Source organism: Chrysochloris asiatica, unplaced genomic scaffold, assembly GCF_000296735.1.
Source record: "Chrysochloris asiatica unplaced genomic scaffold, ChrAsi1.0 scaffold00357, whole genome shotgun sequence".
Taxonomy (NCBI): Eukaryota; Metazoa; Chordata; class Mammalia; order Afrosoricida; family Chrysochloridae; genus Chrysochloris; species Chrysochloris asiatica.
The window spans coordinates 1,887,561-1,907,067 of record NW_006408875.1 but is presented as its reverse complement, the minus strand read 5'-3'; the positions used below and the strand labels follow the sequence as shown (position 1 = coordinate 1,907,067).

At 39.7% G+C, this 19,507-nt stretch overlaps 1 pseudogene; it reads right to left on the bottom strand.

Moving 5' to 3' along the window:
• Positions 1 to 3,091, bottom strand: part of LOC102824062 — a 75,229-nt pseudogene extending 72,138 nt beyond the window's left edge.
• Between the last annotated feature and the right edge of the window lie 16,416 nt (positions 3,092 to 19,507).

The window sequence follows — 19,507 nt, the reverse complement described above, 5'->3', positions numbered from 1 at the left end:
TGTAGGAAGACTCATTAACAACCTGTGATATGCAGATTATACAACCTTGCTTGCTGAAAGTGAAGAGGACTTAAAACATTTACTAATGAAGATCAAAGAACACAGCCTTCAGTATGGATTACATCTCAATGTAAAGAAAACAAAAATCCTCACCACTGAACCAACAAACAACATTCTTAGCAATGGAGAAAAGATTGAAGTTGTCAAGGACTTCATTCTTGGATCAACTATCAACACTCAAGGAAGCAGCAGTCAAGAAATCAAACGATGTACTGCCTTAGGCAAATCTGCTGCACAAGATCTTTTGCAAGTGTTGAAGAGCAAAGTTGTCAGCTTGAGGACTAAGGTGCACCTGACCCAAGCCATGGTATTTTCAATAACCTTATATACATGCGAAAGCTGGACAGTGAATAAGGAAGACCATAGAAGAATTGATGCTTTTGAGTTATGGTATTGGAGGAAAATACTGAAAGTGCCATGGGCTGTCAAAATAAACAATAGATCCATTTTGGAAGAAGTGCAACCAGAGTGCTTCTTGGAGGCCAAGATGGCCAAACTTCATCTCTCATACTTCGAACATATTGTCAGGAGATACCAGTCGCTGGAGAAGGATATCATGTTTGGTAAGGTGGAGGGTCAGAGAAAAAGAAAAAGACCCCCCCAATGAGATGGATTAGCCAAGTGGCAGCATCAATGGGCTCAATCGTGGCAACAGTGTGAGGCTGACCCAGGATCGGGCAGTGTTTCGTTCTGCTGTGTATAAGGTCGCTATGGGTCAGTACTGAATCGATGGCACCTAACAACTGTAACAACATCAGACAGCAATCATTAGATATTTATAGTTAAACTAATTATATAATGGAATCCTAGTGGGGCACTGAAAAATAAGCACTGGACTGCTATTCAGAACCAAGTCGAGGAACTTAACAGAAACAACACACTTCTGATATTACAGACAAAATGCTTCACAAGGTACATTGGATCTCTTAGTTATTCCTGTCATCAATGACTTCAAAATACTTCCAGAAGTTCTGTCCACCTCCTCTGAGACCACTCCAGTCACTCTGGTCTATTCCTCCACCACCTCACCTGAAGAGTTCAGAAAGCGTCTCACTTTGTCTTTCAACTCTATCTCAAGTTCAACATTTCTCAACAGGTTTTCCTTTTAAAATACAGGTGTCCTGGATGTACTGCTGTGGGATAATGACCTGAAGGTCAGTTTGAACCTCAATATCAGCTGTTCGAATTCACCAGCCAATCCTTGGAAACCCTTTACACGGTCGCTATGAGAAGGAACGGACTCTGCTTCATGAACCCCACTGGTTCTTTACAAATCCCCATAAGTGCCTCAGAGGCCCTTTGTTACCCAGTCCCTGATGCCTCTGACAGCATCTGCTAGGCTCTCTCCACTCCAGCCATACTGGACTTCTTGCCTCATCTCACACAATGCTACACTGGTATATTAATTGAAGCTTTAATCTGCTGCCTAGATCTTTCTTTCAGATACTTAAAAGTTCACTCCCTCATCTCCCTTATGAATCCGGTCAAGTATCACCTTTTCAAAGAGGAATTCTTAGCCCTAATATACATTGCAACTAGCCACCATCAACCAGCTCCACTCCCAACACCCCATGACCTGCTTTATTTGTTTCTGTAGCCCTTAAACTGTCTGACGTATTAGATAACTTTTCTTTCTTATAGCCTGTCTCCTATCTAGACAATAATCTCCTTGAGGGCATATATTTCCCTTTGTTCCCTTAAAAAGTGATTAGTACACAATAGTAACTTAATAAATATTAAACAAATGAGTGGATGAATGAATGCCAACTCATAGAATACTGTGAGAATCAGAAGGGTAATGGATATTACAAATTTTCTGCTGCTATTAATTGTCACCAAGTTAGTTCTGAGTTATAGCAACCCTGTATAGAGTTTCCAAGGAGAGGCCAGTGGGTTTGAACCGCCAACCTTGTGGCACAAACTGAACTTGTGGTCCAGAGCATTATCCTGCAAAGCCACATCAGAACTCATTTGTAAAGTATAAAGTGATGCTAATTTGTGTTTTTAGTACATAAACACTGGTATGAGTGGTGGTTTCGTGGTAGAATTCCTCTCCGCCATGCAGGAAACCCAGGTTTGATTCCAAGTCGATTCACCTCATACAGAATTCCCACACATCTGTCACTGAAGTCTTTTATGTTGCTATGACGCTGACTAGGCTTTTAGCAGAGCTTTCAGGCTAGTAGAGACCCGGAAGAAAATCTTATGGATTTTTAACAGTCTAATCACCAATCCATCATAGGGATGGAGAAGAACCAGGTAGCACGTTGTTCTTTTGTGCATGTGGTCACCATGAGTAAGGGACTGACCTGACAGTAGCCAACAACAAGAGTGGTGGCATGGACCAGGGATCTCAGTAAAGAGTCTTGCTGTGTCTTAGAAATAACCTGATCCAGACTGTAACTTTGGTTACTCACCTAGATGCATAAAGATGGTCTTTCATGATTTTCCCTGGTATCTAATTGATCTGTCTCTAGTGCCCTTCCTGGTCCCCCAAAATCTTCACAATAGTGGACATTCAACTCCCCACTTTAAGCTTTATCTATACTACTTGCTGCCTTTTATGAGCATTTAAGTGGCAGAAGAAGCTGAGCAAAGTCACAAATGTGTGGACAAAACTATTGATTTGTCCCTTATTAGAGGCATCAGCTACCAAACTAGTAACAAAGCCAGCTGCGTGGTATGTCAAGGGTCATACACACAATGCTTCCCTGGTGCCACCTCCTGCCACTGCAGCTGTGAAGACCCCTGCTTCTCTCTCCTTATCCCAGAGCTTCTAGCAGCTGCAGTCACCAGCTTAGCCGTCTGCTTCTGCTATTCTTATTTTCAGACTTAATGCTGCTCCCAAAGAGAATATAAAAGCAAATAAAATCCAAGCAGCTGCTATTGATCTCCAGACATTTCTGTATGTTGCTACAGCAACTAACAGAGCTTCACGGTCCCTGGCTTCCCTTATCCAAAAGCCCTCCTCCACTCCATTGCTGGGGCTGACGACCAGGCCCTGCTTCAAGAGCATCAGCTCTGACTCCATCGTGGGCCTCCTACCCCAGGTTTTTGAAAGCAGAATCACCCAGAGTAATAGCCAAGTCATCAGCTTGCACAGAGACCATTCCTAACACACTTCCCCAACCCTGCATGATCTTAAGATGGCAAACAGAAGAATGGTGCACAAGACACTGACTACTATTCTGTACTGTTGAAAACACATGGAGAAGAAAAGGGACATGACCTACAACACTGTAAATTTTTAAAATGTAGAAACTGGGCTTTTCATGCTTGCCCCTAAAGTGGTCAGAGACTTCTCAGCAACTCTCAAAACAAAATCAGAAAAATTTGGCTTTGGTAACTTGCATCCTCCAACTCCCATGACACCTGGTAGATCCCACTCTAATCCACTGGAGATTCGTTTCCAGTGCTGTCCACTGCCATCAGCTTCTTCCCCCTTAGTTAGGGTCTGTTGTGGCCTCAAATGTATTCACAAAAAGATATGCTTAATTTCTCCCCTTTGAATCTGTGCACATCGACTCATTTGCAAATAGGGCCTTTGCAGGTGTAATCAGATTTCATTGAAATCATGATGGATTAGTATGGACTCTAATACATTGACTGGTGTAAGAGGAATAAAATTTGAATGCAGATATACAGGAAGAATGCCGTGTGGCAATGGAGGCAGAGAGCAGAGTGACAAATTTACAAGTCAACGGACATCGAGAACTGTGGACAAAAACCGAAGCTAGAAGAGTCAAGGAAAAATTCTCCCTAGAGATTTCAGAGGAAGCTTGATTCTGCGACACTTGGATTTCATACTTCTGACCTCCAGAACTTTGAAAGAATGCATTTCTGTTAAGCCACCCAGTTTACTATAACTTGTTACAGCAGTCCCAGAAAATGCCTACTAAGTACCAGAAATAATTGGGCTAAACTCATATATGGTGAGTTATGTGCAGACAATATTAACTTGGGGGAGTAAAATTGTGAGGTGCTCTGATGCTTAATTTTTTGTGTCTACTTTGCTTGGTTATGGTGTTAAACACTAGTCCAGATATTGCTATAAAGGTGCTTTACAGATATGATAAGCATTTATAGACCCTGGTTCATGACTTCCAACCCTGGCCCTGGTTCATGACCTCTAACCTCCAGTATGGACTGCCCCCTCACACACACCCTGCTAGACTTTAAGTAAAGGAAATTACACACACTCAATAATGTGGATGAGCTTCATCTAAATAGTTAGAATCCTGAAGAGCAAAAACTTAAATCTCCCAGAGAAGAAGGAATTTTACCTCAAGATTGTAACATAAAAATCTTTCCTAAGTGTCCATCCCAATCTACAAATTTCAGACTTTCCAGGCCACAATCAAATGAGCCAACTCCTTCAGTTAAATATCTTTCTTTGTATATTTACATGCATCTAAAAGGAGTCCTGGTATGGCGCTATGGTTTAATGCTCCAGACTGCAAAGTTTGAACTGCAGGGTTGGTGGTTCAAGTTCACCAGCTGCTCCTCAGAAACCCTATACAGGGTAGCTATGGGTCGGAATTGACTCGACAGCACTTAACAACAACAACGAATATACTGTGTATATTATACAAATTTATGAGTGCATATGAGTATATATGGCACTGTGGATTAATGCACTAGACTGCAAAATCAGTTTGAACCATAAGGTCGGTGGTCCAAGCTCACCAACTATTCCTCAAAAATCCTACACAGGGTCATTATGGGTCAGAATTGACTTGACGGCACTTAACAACAACATTACATATGTGTAAGATACATCTACCTCTATCCTACTGTTTCTGTTTCTCTGGAGGATTCTAAAGAAGACAGGTAACTGAGGCTGGATCCCAGCTCCTCCAGCATTTCACAAGCTAATCACAATACCCAGGACGAGAAAAATGCACACAAGAGTCTATGCATGGGGTGAAGCCAGGGACCTCACAAGGTACAGTTAAAACACATTTTAGAGTGACTATAAGCTGGCTAAATGACAAAACCCTGGGCTATGACTAGAGTACAAGCTGGTGGTGGGACAGAGCAAATGCCAACTTCATGGAAAAGGATTTCTAGCAATAAGTAACAAGTTCAGAGCTGTTCTGTTTCCACCCAAACCAGAGCCATCTATAAAGCCCTCATACACAAGCAGCATAAGAGATAGAAGTATTTTCAGCCAACTGAGCATGTCCTGATGGAGAGTCTCCATAGTCGTGTGGTCCCTGGGAAGTGCAGCTCACAAAAACACAGAACTGGGTCCCTGAGGCAGTCTAGAGCTGGGCTACCATCTAGTGCTAACCAGCACTCACTTTTGCCATGTCACAGGCCCCTCAGGTCTCAGAGAAGTCCTCTCCCTATCCATCCTACACCAGATACTATCTTTTTCTGCCCCAACCTTCTGTTTTGATGCTAAGATCTTGGGAAATCAAACCATGAAGTCTTACTGACTCTGTAAGCATTTTGCTCTGCTTCATCCTTGGAGATGAGAGCCCAAGCATCTGCTCAGAGGTAGAAGGGCAAAGATAGGAGTTCAGAGACCTGGGTCTGCTACTAATCATGTTCTACTCTAATCATTCTGAAGGCTTGCTCTGCCTCTAGTCTGTCTGATTCCCCAGTCCCAGTTCAGCATAGTTCCTTCTCCAAGTATGAATATGTCCTTACATCCAGGAGCTATGTGGTTTTGGAAGCGATGCAAATTTAATGTGTAGTTAATGATAAAATTGAATGCTACTGAATTGCAGTAAGTGAAGGAACTTTGTCAGGGGTGCAAGTGTGGCTCAGCCAATCCTCACAGAATCTATGCGGGAGATATTACCATTGTCTTCATTTGAAAAAAAAAAAAAAAAGGAAGTTGAGGCACAGAGAGGTCATGCAGCTTGCGGATGCATAATTCAGACTCGGGTGGTCTGAGGATAGGCACTTCCCCTCACCGCCCACCTTCACTCCCTGCTCAACCCTGTTCAAAAAGCCCTTCAACAAGTCACCCAGTGCCTACATTTCCAGTTTGCTCAGCTGCCCACTGTCTGCTACTTCTGCCAATGTTAGTGAGGCAGCTATAGGATGGCCTCCTCCGTGAAGAATAGAGGTGGATCAAGCTTAGACCCAGCTGGTCCTCAATACCATAGACACACTGGTTGTTACATTTTTCAAGTTCTTCCAACCCACCCTAACCCTGTTCTGACTGTCAAGAGTATCTCTGAGAAATCTGCCCCCTCCAGGACCCAACAATTAAAGACCCTTTCTGTTTGCTTGTTGGCCCAGAAAGGTCATTATATTTGTTTATCTGTCATGCAGCTAGACCTACTCTTTGTCCCATCCAATTGTTCATGTGACTAGGAGAGTAGAGCCCACCTTGGCCTCCTGCCCAACCCTGGCCCATCCCTGGTCTAAATCTCTGGCTAGCTTCAGCCTGTGTCTGGTTTCCCACCTCAAGCTGGCCTTCCCTTCATATTTCCCTACATCTACACAAAGGGTGTTCAGACAGTGGCTGGGATTCACACTGAAAATCTCAGCACTCATTCCTTGCCCTTCCTCTCCCTCTTTCATCAACTCTTCAGATTGGCTCAAGTCCCATGGTTTAGAGAGCCAATTCCTCTCTTGGATAGGGTGCTTCCCTGGGGTCCTGGCTCACGACCTTCAACGACCAGTATGGACTGCCTTGCCCCCCACACTGCTAGAAGCTCCTATCCCCTAACCCCATAATTAATCCAATGTAGCATTCACTAAGAGCCATGCCGGGCCTTGGTACTCCATGACATAGTGGAGAAAATTGTTTTGTATGTGGCTTATAGTAATAACATGATTAAGATGTAATAACTATCAGATACTGCCCTAAGTGTCTTACATTCATTAACTTAATCCACATGGCAGTGGCATTGGTGGTTGTGTGCCAAAAAATCAATTCCAACTCATATTGACCCTATAAATCTTTACAGAAGCAGAAAGCTTTCTCTGTCTCTCTTGCAGTGACTGGTAGATTGTAACTACTGACCTTGTGGTTAGTAGCCAAGCTTGTGATCCAGTGTACTACCGTCTCCTTACCAAATCCACATTATAGAGGAGTACTCTGAGACACAGCATTCCATTCAAATCAGCATCTGTGCCCACAATGGCTTTGCCCACACTAACACTGGATAATACAGTGACGGAGATGCCTAAAGTTCTCCCCAATCCTCTAGATGTATTAATTCAACTCCCAATGTTATTTCTAGGAAAATGATTATTATTGAATTGTTTATCTCAAAACATCTTACATCTGAGGTACAGCTTTAGAGCAAATGGAATTGGCAGGCAGCTGGGGGAATGTTCCTGTTCTGGCCACTTGGACAGTTTACTCTGCTCCCAAAAGATCTATAGACTAGTCAGGGGAAAGCAAAGATTCTGGCTTGTTGTGAACCTTGTCAACTGGACACTCAGCCAAGGGCTACGCCAAAGCTCCGTCTCTCCAGTAAATCCACATAAAGGGAGCCATCTTTTCCAGGCAAATACGTTCTTTCTCCACCCCGGAGTTAAAAAGACTGCCACACTCATGGTCCAGTGGCAGCCCCTGCAGCCTGCAGTTTGGGAAGGAAAGGTGCCATGCAGATATTTTCTAACCAGGATCTGCTCTTCTTGGATAAACAGTTGAACTGTGCCACCTGCTAGAATAACGGACCTTTTCTCAGGCTGAAACACCACGACCCCTTTTTCCTGTGGCCACCTCCAATAGGTCACCTGCTCATTTTCCTGACCATCAAACCTGTCCAAGGAAAATAAGAGCTATTTGCCTTCTCTAGAAAGTTCATGCTGTGATCTGCATCTGTATTGCCCATGGGTTCAACCAGTAGCAGAATTGTATGTGTACTTATCTGTGTTACTGGTACCCTTTGGTCAAAACTTGTAAACTCTTTGAGCCTCAGCTTCCTGATATTTTAGACTAACCCAGTGCCAGTGTGAATAGAAGAATACATCCGTTTTAGGCACTCAATGAGCTGGAAAAGGGAACTAGTGATTACTAAGCTTCTGCATGCATGAAGCATATACTGCACATGCGTCACAGCAGGCCCATCACAAATAAGAGCCACATGCCTGCAGATTACCAAAGACCTTTAGATATTCCAGACACATACCATTTCCTCTATCAAATGTGTACAGAAGAACAGAATCCTTTTAGGACCATTCCCTAGAATTCCCATCTATGAAATTTGTAGGATGGAAGACTCAAATCAAAACTCCAGAAAGTTAAAAATGCCTACACAGTATTGATTATCATACCCTTCACAAAATTCTAGATGCTATACTTGAAATATCAAGGCATATTCTATTTCACTATTTTTCTTCTTGCTTGCTTCTCTAGGTCCCTGGGCAGTGCCAACAGTTAATGGGCCCAGCTACTAATTCAAAGTTTAGAAATCTGAGGCCACTTCCAGGCCTTAGAAGAAAGATCTGATGGACAGCTTCTAAAAAATTAGCAATTAAAAACCCTGTGGAGAGATCAATCTAAGATGACAGACTATGTAGACCCTCTCTAAACAAAGAGCAGAGAAACCAAGTGAAACAGATATGGACGATAACCCTAGAACTCAGAACTTCAAAGGAAAGAATAAAGAAGTATAGATCAAATACTGATTAGAGGCAGATACTGAAAGGAAGCAGCAAAAAAGAGGGCATACAGAGTAATGAATTGACAGGTGGCCTAACATAGCATGACCACTTCAAATTATTGCAAGGAATGTTCTAATCAGAGCAGGAACTAGATAGCAGGCTCCACTCACCCAGAACTACATGAGCACCCACATCAGTGATTGGTGGCCAAAGAGGTGCAGTCCCCCCACAATTCTCACAACTTCCTAGTGACCAGAGACACAGTCCTCCCACCCCCAACCACCTAGCAGCCAGACAACCCCCATACACACATCCTACTAGTGCGGTGTCACTTATTTTTCTCATTTCCTTTTCTCTTTCTTAATTCCTGTGGCTTCCCCCTATCTTTTTCTTTATTCTTTTATATTTTTCTTTCTCTTGCCCTCTCCAGGTTTTGTTCCCACAGAATGGGCACCCCGCCAGCTGCTGCCTCTGTGCCCAGCAGCACTCACCCCTACTATTCCTTGGTCATTGATGTACGCATTTCCAGTGACCATAAAACAAGCAGTGCATTTCCACTGCAGCTACCACATGCACCAGAACTATGCTAAGTTCACCCTCTTTTTCCTTTCATCTTTCTTCTCTGTTTATCCCTCTTATCTTATTCCTTGAATTTTTCATTTTCTGTTTCTTTTTTCTTCTTTGCCCTCTGTTTTGTTTTGTTTTTATCCCACAGATTGGTTGCCATCTGCACATTCAGCAGTGTCCACCCCCACCTCCACCCCTCAGTAGTTGACCGTACACACTCCCACAGAGTGAGAGCCTCAGACTGAGAACCACACTCTGTTTAACAGTCAACACTTTCAACACAACAGTGCTCATTTTTTGTCTCTTTTTTTCTTTCTTCTTTGTTATTTTCTATTCCATCAAACACTCCTCCCTTGATTTTTTCCTTTTCTTTTTCTTCCCTGCCCCCTTTGTGTTGTCATTCTATGGAGAGGACACATGACCCTGCCATCTCTGTGGCCAGCAACATTATCTCTAAGTAGCAATGCCTGATCCATCAGAGTAGGCATTTGACCCCTCACCACTCTAAGGTGAGCAGTGCCCATATGAGCCTCTCCACAGTCAGTAGTGCACACTCCCACAGAGTGAGCTCTGGGTTCCATATAGCAGTTATTGTTGTTGTTATGTGCCGTGGAGTCGGTTCCAACTCATAACAACACTGTACAGGGTTTCTGAGGCTGTAAATCTTTACAGGAGCAGAAAGCCTCATCTTTCTCCCGCAGAACAGCTGGTAGTTTCGAACCGCTGACCTAACAGTTTGCAGCCTGTGCTGCTATTTTCTCTCTCTTTTCGTTTTTCTTCTTCTCAGTTCTTCCCTCTTCCCTGTCCCATTATTTTTTTTTCTCCACTTATTTCTTCCTCTTCCTACCCCCTCTTTCTTTATTTTTTACCCCACCGAGCAGGCATTACCTCTTCCACCACCTTCCTATTCAGAAATGCCTGCCTCCCCCACCCCCCAATGGCCAATGGTCCATGCTTCTGTGGATTGAGTGCTGCATCCCAACTGCTCTTTGATGACTAGCACCTGTGCAAGTACTATGTTGCTCTTTTCCTTTCTTTTTCATTCTTCCTTCTTTTCCCCCACCACCTTTGTCTCTACTTTTATTTCATGTTTTTAATTCCTCTCCCACAATTTTTCTTCATTACTAGGGAGCCAGCAACCCTACCCAGTTATATCTATCACAGTTGTCACCCCACAGAGTGAGCAAGATTCACCACACACTCCAACGTCATTGGAGTGATGGCAGACAACAGCCAACCTCTTCCCAGCCTGCCCTTAACTGATATAAAAATGACCAACAATTAGAGACTCATTCCCACACTCCCACACACTGCCAAATTCACCCAGAGACAACTGGTGAGGACCCCAAACTAATGACAAGGGTGAAACAAATCAACATACAATTGATAAAGTAATATAATAGCACCACAATGTCACACAAACAACAGACAATTTCAAATCACACACACAAAAACAACACAAGATGGCTCAAGTAGTGATAAAAATACAGGGTCAGAAAATCTTCTGGAGGAAGAAAGGACATTGGAACTACCTAATGAGAAATTCAAAAGAATGGGAGAAACATTACAAGAACAAGCTGTTAATTTGAAATCATACAAAAACACCAAAAAGAAATGCAGAAGATTAATACTAAAATTTCAGAAATACATAAAACACTGGAAAGACAAAGGAGTTGAATTCACTCAATGAGAGACAGAATTAGCAGAACTGAAGGCAACTTTGTTAGTAATAATCTGTTAGAGGAATAATCAAAGACAGAATTTTTTTTTTAAATGAAGAAAGCTAAAGAATTGGTGAAAAAAATCATGAGAAATAACTTAAGTGTGATCAGAATTTCAGAACATTAAAAGAAAAAAAAAAAAAAAAGCACCAAGTAAACCAAAGACAAAGAATCCAGAAAGAAGCTCAGGAAAAACCAAGAGTTACCACAATGAAGAAACAATATGACTAAGCACTGAAATAATGCAAACAAAAAGGCAATGGTACGACAGACAGATACAAAACCCATAAAGAAAAAAATTTCCAAGAATTATATATTCAGCCAAAATTGTTCCTCAAATATGATAGCAAAATTAGGCTTTTTCCAGTAAGTATACATTATGAAATTTTATAAAAACTAGACCAACCTTACCGAACATGCTAAAGAGAAACCTTCAAACAGAAAGCCAGCAAAGGCAGAAACAACATCAGATTAAGACTCATGAAAACATCATCTGGAAATCAACCCAGATGTAGAAATATAAAAAATAAAATAAAGCTGTAAGGCTGATAATAGCTAAGGGAGATATCAATTTGAAAATAATGATACCAACAATTCAAATAAAGAAAATAAATGATGCAGTTACCGAACCTCCAAATGGAGAGAAAGCCAAGATGTTATCAAGACAGAATAGACTGTTTTAAACTTGGAGAAACAATAACAAATTACAGAGTAACTTCAAAAAACTTAATAATCCTCACAAAATTTCCAAAAGGAAAAATCATAAAGATTCAATAAACACTAAAAGAAGCAATAAAGAAAATGATAAGCAAACCATCAATAAACTAAGTTATTTAATTATTAAAGTGATTACTAAACTTAAATAAAATGAACTCAGCACACACACAAATATAATGTAACAAAGAAATCCTCAGTACCACACATATGAAAAAAAAAGCAAAATGGCAGCAGTAAATTCATATCTGTCAATAATTACAGTAATATAAATAGATTAAATGCACCAATTGAGAAACAAAAACAAAATAAATAAGAAAATGTAACCCATCAACATGCTGTACACAAGAGACACACTAGACACAAAGACAAAAATAGATTTAAAATCAAAGAATTTGAAAACATATATCAGATTAATGGCAACAAAAAGAGAACAGGATAGACCATATTAATTTCTGATAAAATAGACTTTAAGGTAAAAACTAGCAAAAGAGATAAGGAAGGATATTATACAAGTATACTTATTCAAGTACTAATCCAACAAGAGGACATAACCATAATAAATATCTGTGTATTCAATACAAGAGCCTCCAAATCTGTAAATGAAACTTCAGCAGGATTGAAAAGCAAAATAGACAACTTCAACTATTCAAGTAGAAGAGTTTAATATACCACTTCCAATTAATAATAAAACAACTAAAAAGAAACTCAACAAAGACATAGAAGAAATAAACAACACAATCAATCATCTTCACTTCGTAGGCATATACAGGACACTCCACCTAACAGCAGCACAATATATATTCTTTTCCATCACACATGAAATCCTGTAGAGGACTTCTGAGGAGCACCTGGTAAGGTTGAACTACCAACCTTGTGGTTAGAAGTTCAGTGCTTATCCTACAGCACCATAACAAGACTCCATAGGACAATAGAGTAAAAAACATTCCTTGAATCAAGTAAGAATTTTGACAAAATATACCGAAACCTTTTCAACACAGCAAAAACAGTGTACACAACTCAATTTATAGCAATAAATATACATACTGAAAACAAAGAACCAAAATCAAAATCTTAAATCAACATCTCAATTTCAAAAAACATTCAGTCTCCAGAAAAAAAAGAAAATAGTAAAAATTAGAACAGAAGTAGATGAAATTGAAAACAGAAAAACAATACAATCAGTAAGACTAGAAGTTCGTTCACTGAAAAAATTAATAAAATTAATAAACCTCTGCCAAATCTAATAAAGGAAAAGGATAATATGAAAAAAAATGTGAAATGAAATGGATGAGATTACAGCACAACCAATGGAAATAAACAGGAAAATAGGAGACTGCTAATGGAGAACTTCAACAAATTTGAAAATCTAGAGAAACAATGGACAAATTTCTAGAAACACACTTATGTACCCAAACTAACACAATCTGAAGTACAAATATGGAACAGTCCTATTAGAAAAGAAGAAATTGAACGGGTAATTTTAAAACACCCTACAAAAGTTCCCTGTCCCCCTTTGTCTCATTGGCAAATGTTACCAAACACTAGAAGACAGCTGACACCAATTTTATTTAAACCATTCTGGAACATAGAGAAGACTAGAATAGTCTTGAACTCATTCTATAAAGCAAATATAACCCTAATATCAAAACCAGGCAAAAACACCACTAAAAATGAAAATTATACACCAATATATTTCTTAAACTTAGATGTTAAGGTTCTGAATAAAACCCTATCCACTAGAATCAAGAAACATATCAAATCAAAGCAACAATACATCATGACCAAGTGGGATTCATACTAGGCATGCAAGGATGGTACAATATTAGAAATACAATCAACATAATCCAACACATAAATAAAAGAAAGGAAGAGGACTGAGATCATCCAGACCAAAGTAGAAAAGGCATTTGACAACATGCAACACCCATCCTCAATAAATAAATAAAATAAAATCATACTCATCAAAACAGGATTAAAAGGAAGATTTCTAAACATAATTAAGGGCATAGTACAAAATCATCACCACTTGTCTCTCCGTTTGTGGAATTGTGATGGCTTTAGGTGTTGTGATGCTGTAAACTATGCCACATGTGTTTAAACACTAGCAGGGTCACCCATAATGGACAAATTTCAGTGGGATTCTAGACTAAGATAGACTAAGGAGAATGGACTACTTCTGAAGAGGTAGCGCTGAAAACGTTATGAATCATAAATGCAAATTGTCTGATAACTGCAGAAAGATAATTCCCTCAGGTTGGAAGATACTCAAAAACACCACTGGGGAAAAGTTGCCTCTTCAACATAGAGTTGACTTTAGTGATGTGGTTGAGGCAAAGTTTTAAGGACTTTCATTTGCTGCAGAGGCATGACTCAAAATGAGAAGAAATAGTTCCAAACATCCATTAATAACCGAAACATGGAATGTGCAAAATACGAATCAAGGCAAACTGGAAGTTGTCAAAAAATGACATGAAACACAAAAACATCAATAGCCTAAGAATTAGTTAGCTAAAATGGACTGGTATTGACCATTTTGAATCAGACAATCATATGGTTTACTACACCAGTACTGACAAATGGAAGAGGCACAGAGTAGCATTTATTGTCATAAAGAACATTTCAAATTCTGTCTTGCAGTACAATGCTGTCTGTGATGAGATAATATCCATACACCTATAAGCAAGACCAGTTAATACCACTATGATTCAAATTTACACACCAACCACTAAAGTCAAAGGTGATAAAATTGAAGAACTGTACCAACTTCTTCACTCTGAAATGAATCAGACCTACAATCAAGATGTATTGATAATTACTGATTATTGGAATCCAAATGTTACAAACAAAGAGGAAGGATCAGTAGTTGGAAAATATGGCCTTAGTGAGTGCATTATAGAATTTGGAAAGATCAATGACTTCTATATTACAAATACTTTTTGGCAATATAAAATGTGATGATACATGTAAAGTGCACTAAATGTAATACAAAGGAATAAAATGGACTGCATCTGTGAAAAAAGACAATTAAGAAGCTCAATATCATCAACCAAAACAATGCAGGGGCCATCTGGGGAACAGATGATTAACTACTTATATGCAAGTTCAGGCTGAAGCTGAAGAAAATTAAAACAAGCCCACAAAAACTAAAATACGACCTTGAGTATCTCCCATTTGAATTTAGAAATCATCTCTAGAACATATTTGATGAATTAAACATTAATGACTGAAGACCAGAAAGAGTTGTGTGATGACACCAAGAACACAATAAAAGAAGAAAATAAAAAGACAAGAAATCAAGAAAAGACCAAAATGTATGTCAGAAGATACTCTAAAATTTGCTCTTGGACATAAAGAAACTAAAGCAAATGGAAGAAATAAGAAAGTAGAACAGCTAAACAGGAAATTTCAAAGGGAAGCTCAAGAAGACAAATAAAACATTATAATAAAGTGTGCAAAGACCTGAAATTTGAGAACCAAAAGAGAATACACTCAGCATTTCTAAAGAAGATAAAATTCAAGCCTTAACTTGCAATACTGGAAGATGTTATGGGCAATATACTGAATGACACAGAAAGAAACAAAAGAAGATGGAAGGAATACACAGTCAATGTACCAAAAAGAACTGGTAGATGTTCAGCCACTTCAAGAGACAGGACATTATCAAGAACCGTTGATATTGAAGAAGTTCAAGCTGCACTGAAGGCACTGGTGAAAAACAAGTCTCAAGGAATTGATCAAAAACAAATAAAAATGTTTCAATAAACTTTTGATGCAGCATGGGAGGCACTCACTCATCTATGCCAAGACATTTGGAAGACAGCTTCCTGGCTAACCAGCTGGAAAAGATTTTGTGTCCATTCCATAGAAAGGTGACCAAATGGAATGAGGAAATCATTGAACAATATTATGAATATGACATGCAAGTAAGTTTTTTGTTGAAAACAATTCAGAAATGGCTGCAATAATACATCAGCAGGGAATTGCCAGAAATTCAAGCCAGAGTCAGAAATCGTGGCTGATACAGATGGATCTAGGCTGAAAGTTGAGAATATCAGAAAATGTTTATTTGACTATACAAAGGCATTCAATTCTGTGAATCCTAAAAACCTATGAGTAACACTGTGAAGAGTAAGTATTCCAGAGTATTTTATTATGCTCTTGAGGTACCTGTACATAGACCAAGAGGCAGTCTTTTAAACAGAACAAGGGTTACTGGTTTAAAATCAGAAAAAGTGGGTCTCACTGTTATATCTTTTCACCATATTTATTCAATCAGTGTGCTGAGTAAATCTTAGAAGCAGAGTTATATGAAGAAGACTGTGACCTCAGGATTGGAGAAAGACTCAACAGCCTGAGGTATGTAGATGATACAACCTTACTTGATGAAAGTGAAGAGAACTTGAAATACTTACTGATGAAGATCAAAAACAACAACCTTCAATGTAAAGAAAACAAAAATCCTTACCACTAGACCAAATCTGTGTTGAAAGAAGTACAGCCAGAATGTTCCTTAGAAGCCAGGATGGCCATACTTCAAATCTCATACTTTAGATATATTATCAGGCAAGACCAGTCCTTAGAAAAAGACATCATGCTTGATACAGTGGAGCAAAAAAGAGGAAAATTGCCAACAAGATGGATGGGTCTCTATGACTCTATGGATGGGTCTCTATGGATGGGTCTCCATACCAACTCAATCCCATACCAACCCAATGGAATTTAACAGCAGCATTAAAAAACAAAGATGTCGCTTTGAGGACTAAGATGTGACTGATCCAAGTCGTGGTATTTTCAACAGCCTCATATGTATGTGAAAGTTGGACAATGACTGAGGAAGACCATAGAAAAAGATACATATTTGAATCATATAACGAATATTGAAAATGCTGTAGATGGTCAGAAGGAAAAAGAAATCTATGTTGGAAGAAGTACATCCAGAATGCTCCTTCAAAGTGAGGACTGCAAGATTTCATGTCTCATATGTTGGACATGTTGTAAAGCAAGGAGGGACCATCCATCTACATTATGCTTGATAAAGTGGCATGTCATTGAAAAAGAGGAAGACTCCCCCAATGAGATGGATTGCCATAATAGCAGCGAAAATGGGCTCGAGCATAACAATTGTGACATTGGTGAAGGACCAGGCAGTGTTGTGCAGAGTCACTAAGTCAGAATCTACTCAATGATACCTAATAACAACACACAAAACAATGGCAATATTACTCTCAATAGAGAGAGAATGAAAGCTCTCCCCTTGTAAATAGGAACCAGACAAATATTCCCTTATCACCACTCCTACTCAATATTGTATTGGAAATCCTAGCCAGAGTACTAAGGCAAGAAAGAAAAATACATCCAAAGAATCAAAGGAGAAGTCAAACTATTTCTAAGTGCAGGTAACATGATTCTATGGTGGTGCTAAGGGTTAATGCGCTGGACTGCAAGGTCAGTTTGAACTGCAAGCTCACCAGCTACTCCTTGCAAACCCAATACAGGGTCGCAATGGGTTGGAATCAACTCACTGGCACTTCACAACAACAATAATACATAGAAAAATCCCCGAGAATAAACAAGAAAACTACTGAAATTAATAGGATTCAGCAAAATGATAAGAGTCCAAGCTCAATATACAAATATCACACCAATTCCTCAACACTACCAAAGAGAACTTTGAAAAGAAAATCAGAGAAACAATATGTTTACTATGCTGCTCTTGCTGTTAAGTGCCATCAGGTTGGTTCTGACTCATAGCAACCCTGTATACAGTTTCTGAGGACCTTGGTTAACAGTCCAGGGTTTATCCTATAGTGCCATACCAGGAGTCCTATTAGCCATTAGATAAATGCAAAACAAACAAACAAGATATCATCTCACCTTAGCACTAATTGTCATAGTTAAGTGCCTTGGAGTTGGTTCTGACCCACAGCAACCCTATATAGGGTTTTTGAGGAGTAGCTGGTGAGTTTGAACTGCTGACCATAACGTTCAAACCAAACTTCTGGTCTAGTGCTTATCCTACAGTGCCACACCAGGACTCCAGCATTAATTGTTGTTGTTGTTGTTATGTGCTGTGGAGTCGGTTCCGACTCATAGCGACCCTGCACAGGGTTTCCGAGGCTGTAAATCTTTACGGGGGCAGACTGCCTCATTTTTCTCCCACGGAACAGCTGGTAGTTTCGAACTGATGACCTTGTGGTTCACAGCCCAATTCACAGCATTAATAGCAAAGTTAAAAATAAAAATAAAAGAAATCAACAAATGACAGAGAGGGTGTGGAAAGACTGGAACTTTCATACACTGTAAAATGCTGCATGCACTGTGGGAAATGGTATGGTCCTTTCTTTAGAAACTGGAAATTTAAATACCATATGATCCTGCAATCCCAGTACTAAGATTTCTTAGAGAAATAAGAATCATGACATAAATAGATATATGCACACCCATGTTCATTACATTATTAATTGCAATAGCAAAAAGATGGAAACAATGTAAGTGTCCATCAACAGATTGACGGATAAATCTGGATTAGAGTATTTAGCCCCCACTTCAGGGAGACGACTCATAAAGCACAGTGCCTGCTGCAGATCACAGAAGGAAAGGATTACCTCTTGATGGCCTCTGAGGAGAGGCAGAAGTTTATGACTGCATTCAATGTTTACAACAGAAACATTTGTTTCTCAAACTGCTCTCAGAAGTGAATTTCCTCTAAAGGGGAGAAGTGTCCATCTATCTGCTTGACAGAAACTTCCTGGAGGCAGAAAGTGGACCAGGTTAATGAGGGAGAGGACAAATCTGGCCACAGCTGGGTAAGTGCCAATGACAAGTAAAGTGTACCAAGATCTAATTTTTGAAAATTTGGTTCCAATGTATAAGCTTATTTATCTAAAAAGTTTTATGATGATTTAAAATATTAATCACATATAATTCCACATTCAATGCATTTTTGTACAGAAAAGAAGTATAATTTCATGAAATAAACACCAAAATTATTCTAAAAATTTTATCACATGAATCAAGTATGCCAGATCTCAGTATGAGCCTAAACTGGAAACCAAACCTGTTCTGAGAGAGAGACTGGTAAAGGGAGGTGGGTTAGGGGCTTCTTTGGAAAGAATCCAACTCAGCCCAGAAGGGATTAGGCAAGACGGGACTTCACCTGGAAACAGACAATAACCAAAAAAAGTGATCACACGGATATTGCAGAACCTGCCCTTAGACCTGTTCCAGAAACACTGGGTTGTTAACTGAAAAACTGGAGGCTCAAATCTACCCAATGGAGCAGAGTTCTACTCGCACACAAATGAGGTCACCAGGCATTAGAATCAACTTGATGGGGAAGGGTAAACTTAAGACTAGAAGAAAGGAAGTGTGTAACAAATAGGTCATAGGGGCAGTAGAGGCCAGTGAGAATGAGGCAAATTTCTTCAGTGAGAAAATGAAGACAGACAAGTGAGCAGAAGGATCATGGGCGGAAGCTGCCCTCAAGGGTGATTTTCCACAAGATTGATCCTATGCATAACAGTGATTCTATAAATAACTACCTACCCAGTCCTGAGTCACCCTCACAATTGTTTTGCTTGAACCCACTGTGAATCCATCTTGTTAGCAGTCTTCCTCTTTTTCACTGACCCTACACTTTACTGAGCATGATTTCCTTCTACAGGGACATCATGACAGTATGTCCAAAGTATGAAAGATGAAGTCTCACCAACCTCACTTCAAAGGAGCACTCTGGCTGTACTTATTCCAAGACAGATTTGTTTGTTCTTCTGGCAGTCCATATAACTTTCAATATTCCTTACCAGCACCCTAATTCAGATACATCGATTCCTCTGGTCTTCCTTATTCATTGTCCAACTTCCACA